Raw genomic sequence first — 7,277 nt, 5'->3', positions numbered from 1 at the left:
TGCCCGCAATTCGTTGCAGAGTAACTCGGGGAGTGGAATTGGGACTTGACGTGCCAAGTGAGGCTTAGAAGGATTCATAGGACCCATGTGGACTTGCCGAGTCGCCCGAGTCCATTCGATGAGTCTGGTCAAAGTTGACCGTTGACTAGAGTTGACTTCGTTGACTATTGGGGTTTAGTCAATGTTTGGACTATTGAGCCATTGGAGCGGTAGAATGGTCTTTTACCCTTCTTATAGAGCTTAGAGAGGGATTAGCCTAGTCTTTGAAAGTCGTATTGATTAGAGTAATTATTTTATGTGATTAGGCAGAGTCTAGATCAGTATTTCCGAGTTCAAGGGTTACCGAGTTATCTGAGGTGAGTCTTCTCACTATACTTTACCTTGAGTGGTAATTAGAGTTATGTGACAGAGTATATTGTGTGTTATGTATGTGATGTGTTGCACGACATTAGTTCTATTTGATTTATGTTGTATGTACTCCAGAGTTTACAAAGTTAGGACAAGAGGGTCCACAAAGTTAGGGCCAGAGGGTCCACATAATTAGGGTCAGAGGGTCCACAGAGTTAGGGCCAGAGGACCCACAGAGTTATAGCCTCAAGTGGCTAATATGTGTTATATGTGGTATTTTGGGGAACTCACTAAGCATTTATGCTTACAGTGTTTTGTGTTATGTGTTTCAGGTACCAATGAGGATCGCGGGAAGGCGCTGGCATGATCAGTACACACTATTGGAGTTTTTATACGTTTTGATCTTGGGATGTGTTTTTATGGTTTTGAAATGTGATACATTAAGATTTGAGAATATGTATGAATGAAATTACATTTTTAAAAGTGATTTTTTTTTTGAAATTTAGGTTGTTACAACATTCCTTGAAGAAACTTGAAGAGTTAAGGTCTTGGAACAAGAAGGAGACTTTGTATCTGGCATCTATTCTGTTGTAGCAGCCAATTGGAGGTAAAAAGCCATTACCTTGATCAATTGTTTGTTAGATCTCTCCATTGGAGAGATTATGGCTATTTCTAGCATCTTTTTGAGTCATTATTGGTTTTGAGCATGCTCTGAAGCTAAGATTTCAGATCTGGACACTATTTGGCCCTTTAGGCCTAAAGACTCAAGCTTTATCAAGCTTAGGCTAACTTCCATGCCTTAAACTCTTGATGAGCTTTTTTTTGGCAAACTTAGCCACTAGATGCCATGCATTAACTTAAAGCTTGAAGCTTTACGTGGTATTTCAGCCTTAGAAGGATAGATCTAGAGTTTGGGGCCTTAGTCTCGCTTCAAAGTGTCTGAATGAGTGATTGGGCTAGAGAAACTCGATGATTTGGTTAGCCAACTTGACGAGCTGGTTAGGGTTTTCCCCGATATTCAGAACACTATACAAACTAGACGAGTTTGTGAGACAACTCGGCGAGATGAGTTGAAATTTTCTGATTTTTATGAGTATAGAAGGAGCTCGATGAGTCACATAGATGCACTCGATGAGTTGGGTCAACATGGATTGTCGACTTGAGTGTTGACTTCCGTTGATTTTTAGGGTTTGGTCAGGTTGGGGACTTTGGAGACCTTGGAGGGGTATAATGGTCTTTCAACCTTTCTTAGAATTAGTAATGGAGTTAGCTTAACATCTTTGGAGTTGTTAATATAAATTTTTAATTAGAGATGATTATAATATATGTAGGCGGAGTCTAGATCGACAGTTGAGTACTAGACATACTTTCTTTACTTACGAGGTGAGTCTTCTCACTATACTTATCTGAGTGGTAATACTATGTGACTGGAGGGTCTTATCTGAGTTATTGACCGGAGGGTCTTATGTGATTATACTGGGTTATGTGATATTATGCATTCTATCTTTGTGATTTATGCTATATATTATTTTGTTCCTTATTGAGTTAGGACAAGAGGGTCCAAACCGAGTTGTGAGACCGTACGGTCTTCACTGAGATACAGGACTGGAGGGTCCAAACCGAGTTGTGAGACAGGAAGGCTTCATTGAGACACATGACCGGAGGGTCCTTATCGAAATATATCCATGAGATGCTAATTATTTGTGTGTGGTATTTTGGGAAACTCACTAAACTTTTTGCTTACCGTGTTGTGTGAAATGTGTTTCAGGTGCATCTCAGGATCGTGGGAAGGCGCCGACATGATTGTACACACTAGCTAGTTGTTTTGTTTTGAGGATTCTGGGATATTGACAAACAATTTATCGTTTTGTGTTTGAAACAATTTACAAATTGGGTCTGAGTAATGTTAAACTGTCTTTTTGTGTGGATTTAAAAGTGAAAAATTTATTTGAAAACTTAGAGTGTTACACCCTACCAACAACCACCACCACCTACCTCCACCACCCACTTCCAGCACCCATCACTACCACCCATCACCACCACGACCACCACCCACTACCGATCACATTTACCCGCCTCCACCTCCCACCTGCCACCACCACCCATCATCGTCGCCAACCACCATTACCCATCATCACCACCAACCACCACCACAACCATCCTCACCACCACCCATTAACATCATCACTGCCTATCACCTTCACCACCTACCATCCACCACTACCAACATTACCACATACAACTACCATCGATCAACACCACCCTCCTTACCCACCCATCAACACCACAACCACCCATCACCCACAACTACCATAGATCAAATATCATCCACGGCAGTAACATTGAAAATATGGTCCCAAAAATTTCATTTTTAATAATAGATAAAATAGTATTTTCCAAAATCATCTAAACATTTAAATAAAAACTAATGTATCAATTGCCATAAAATCAGAGTAAAACACCATAAGTGGAATCCTAATGGTGTGTTTGATGCAGTCATCCTGAGCTCTTCCCTTTACAACCAAAAGTACATGAAACATAAACTAAAATCCGTAAGCACGAAGCTTAGTGAGTTCCCCCAAAATACCACATAGAAAACATACAATAAACATATATTGGGCCCCGCCCTATCATCGGACCCCACCCGACATCGGACCCCATCCGGCATCAGGCCCTGTCCGGCATCAGGCCCCGCCCGACATCGAGCTAAGATTTGTAAACGGGCCCCACCCAACATACAATAACATATATCAAATGAACACATGCACATGTAGTAATCACATAGATACATAGCATACAAATATACATCAGGCTCCACCCTGCATCGAGCTTTAGCCCAGAAAACATATGAACACAAGCCCATGCAAGAGTCACAAAGACAAATAGCATACTAACAACATATCATAAACATGGGCCGACATTGCTTCCTTTGACCCGCTAAACCCGGTAAGGAAACTCACCTCGATAAGCTAACTGAAATGAATGATCCCTGAATGCTGGTCCTACTGCTCCCTGAGTTAACAATTTCCATATAAAAGCTAATCAACAAAGAGATCTACCTCATTTCCCAAAAATCCCTACTTGGGGTAATAGAATATTTACCCCTAATGTAACATCCTAAAATTTATAAAAATTTAAAGCTTTTTCTAACATCCAAAAGCCATTAGTTATGACAAAATGTTTTCAAAATAGTTTCATATCAAGAGAATCCCAGAAATCAAAATCAAAAAATGCGAGAAGGTGCACAATCAAGCCTTTGCCTTCCCGCGATCATCTAAAGTACCTGAAACAAAATCCAAAACTATAAGCCTGAAGCTTAGTGAGTTCCCCCCAAAATACCAACGCCATACAAACAGAACAAGATCATAACAAACAACATGCATATAGAGTCTTCAATATGACTGGATCACCCTCGTCGGGCCTTTAGTCTATCTGGCTTACTCTCAGAACCATCAGCATGTCTAGTCCGCCCTCTCGGGCCTTCAGCCCGTCTGGACCGTTCTCCATGCCTTTGCCCTGACTGGTACACACCGATGGGCCGTCAGTCTATTCGGTCCGCCCTAGGTTTGTTAGCCTAGAGCACGAAGCAGGACCGCCTCAACCCACCAACAATCACACAATTAACACATAAATATCATACACTAGCTAGCATGCACCAACAGTCATACGGATCTACAGATCACTAATAATAGCATCATACTATATACCAGGATACCGATCTAACAAATCACTAAACATAGCATCATCTTATATACCAAGCTATCGATCTTAACATATCACTAAACACAACAACATCCTATAACCAGGATACAATCCAACAAGAGCCGACATTGGTGCCTTCGACCCTATTAGTATAGTGAGGACAACTCACATCATAAGTAACGTTGAATAGACAAAGTCGAATCCCAACACACAGCTCCAAACTCAACTGCCTGTAACCACTATATAACTTATTCCATTAAAATCCCAAATTACCAAAATACCCTCAAAAATCAACTTGGTCAACTATGGTCAAAGTCAACCGTCAACAGTCAATGTTGATCCAACTCGTCGAGTGCATCCAGCAACTCGTTGAGTTCCTTCAGTGTTTAGAAAACTAGGAGTACTCTCCGATCGGCCCCATACTGACGCAAGTTACAGAGTCTTGAGTACTCCCCGATCGGCCCTTACTAAGCTCGATGATTAATATATATAATATACTTAATGATTTATTATTTAACACACACACATGTGATTATTACTACATATATACATATATATATATATATATATATATATATATATATATATATATATATATATATATATATATATATATATATCTTAAAGTTTCAGTAATTACTCACGAAGTGAGACCATTATGTGTTTTTCAGTTCTTGTGTATTCACATTTATATAATTTTGTTATATATTTCAATCAACATATGGTTTTAACTTATGACTTTTACATATATAATTTCCCTAAAAATATTGCTACATGAATTACCAAATCTGAGTACTCCCCGAGTACTCCCAAGTACTGGTGACTCGGTAGTCCGCCGAATAGGTACCGAGTAACGAGTTCTACAACCTTAGAGAAACCCTAAGCGAACTCACTGAGTTATCTCATCAACTTGCCGAGTTCTTTTATCATCTAGAATGCGGGAAACTCGACCCAACTTGTCGAGTTGGCAGAGCAACTCGTCGAGTTTTCCTGTTTTAACGAGTTTAGCCCTTTCCAGTCGACTCCAACTCCCCAAACTACAGATCCAGCCTCTTTGGACTAAGATACCATGTAAACTTGCTAACTTTATGTGCATGAAAGGCATCAAAGGGATTGAAACACTCATATGAAGCTTATTATGGGTTTTAGAGCATGAAGGAGGGCCAAGACTTAAAAAAGTTAGCAACTTTAAGTCCAAGGAGGCCCTAATATGCTCATATCTGAAGTCCTATCTTCAAAGCATGCTCAAGACCAAAAATGACTCAAGAATAAGCTAGAAATGACCATAAACTCTCTAATGAATAGATCTAACAAAGGAGTGATCAAGATAGCGAATTTTTACTTCTAAATGGTTGCAAAAATAGTGAAGCTCCCAGATCTAGGGCTTTATGCGCAATCCAACCTCTTCAACTTTCTAGTTTCCTCCAAAAGAACACAAGATTTACTCTCCAAAGCTCATACACCCTCAAGAAAGCAAGAAAGCATGGCCAAAGTTTTTCTCTAGACAATAAGGTGGTAAAGGAGGTCGGTGAGAAGGTTTAAGGTCCTTTAAGTATGGTGCACAGCCTCAACTCGTCAAGTTAGGGTCCTCCAACTCGTCGAGTAGACATGGAAATAGATGCGGGCATAAACATTCTAAACGATGGGTTGGAGCCTCTGAAATTGCCGAGTTGCTCTGAAAATACATAAATAAGCTTATAAAATTAATACCTGAAAATTGGGATCTTACACCTAACATAACTTAGACCTTAAATCACAACCCATGGGCCAGAAGATAAACAAACGCATAAAGCCCAACATATGGCCCCGTTTCCAATTGGGCCCAATCCTTCCGCATGAGCCTTAGCCCAATGCCCAATAATGTTTCACTAGCCCATTGGTCCAGTTCAAGATGGTCCACCACGACCCAAGTCACTCGGATTGACATTGTTGTAACATCCCAAGAATTGTCATTTATAGTCCTTGGAGATGGAAGGGTAAATCCATGAAAAACCTAAGGGCTAAGTTGCAATTTTGGCACCAGAAAGAGTACGCTGCGCATACATAAGGGTACGCTAAGCGTACTAGGCGTACCCTAGTACGCTGGGCGTACTCATGTCAGAACGAAACCCTAATATTTCGGGTTGGGGGATATATAAACATCCTAATGGCTCATTTATCTCATCATTCTTATCCTCCGTATTCCAGAAACGTCCCAAACCCTAGCTTTATGTGTGAGTGTGAGTTGGTGTGTGTTTTGAGCTCTTGAAGGTGAAGTCATTGCATCAAATAGTTGGAGAAGGAAGGCCAACTTGTAGATCTGAAGTTTCCTTGTGCTTTAGGAACTCCATAAGGTAAAAAGCTTCTAGCTTGGCAACCATTTTGAGTAGATCTTGTCCTATTTATTTTCTTGGCACATTTCTTGTCCTAAAAATCCCATTAGGGTGCATGATGCATTTTGGACAAGATAAGTTGTCCTTTCAGACCCTTGAAGAAGTCTTAAGTGGTAAAAATAAGGTCCTATTGGCTTAAGATGTCCCATACACGTAGTAGAAAGATCTTAATGGATTAAGACCATGGATTAGGAGCATTCTGGATGTCCAAAGTGATAAAGTTCGAGACTTTATGGTTCCAAGACACTTTTGGTCGATGAATCTGAAATATGGCTTAAGTGCTTAAGCAATTAAGAACTTAGGAGAGTTTTGGCACAGACTCACGTACGCCTCGCATAAATCCAGTACACCCAGCGTGTACTGGGTCAACCACCCCAATGGTGTTCAACATTAGAAAGAGTACGCCCAGCATACCAAAGGAGTACGCCCCGCGTACATCCTCTGTTGGGCATTTGTCATTTGGGCTTCGGGAGTTAGGCCACCTTTGGACTAGTTGGACTTGGGCCTTTGTTGGACATTATGAATATGGTGTTTTGGGCCAGTTTTGAATATTGATCTTGGAATGAGGCCCAATTAGGGAGTTGGGCCCAATTTGGTAAATTGGGCCAATAATGAGCCTTGCATATGTGGACTTTTGGATCATGGATTCGGTATTGGGCCTTGGCCCAAATTAGAGAAAAGGCAAAATGGACTATATGGATCCCTTAGTCAAGATTGATAGCCCATATGTTGAATTAGCATTCGTTATTTTGAATAGTTTGGGATTTTCGGTGAGGCAATGCTTCGGGAGTTGATACTTCAGTTCAGACCGACATTGCGAGGTGAGTTATCCTCAATATATCAAAAGGGTCTATA

This window comes from Lactuca serriola, chromosome 4 (genome assembly GCF_051521515.1).
Source record: "Lactuca serriola cultivar US96UC23 chromosome 4, Lser_US96UC23_V15, whole genome shotgun sequence".
In the NCBI taxonomy this organism is placed as follows: domain Eukaryota; kingdom Viridiplantae; phylum Streptophyta; class Magnoliopsida; order Asterales; family Asteraceae; genus Lactuca; species Lactuca serriola.
This window is presented reverse-complemented; position numbering follows the sequence as displayed.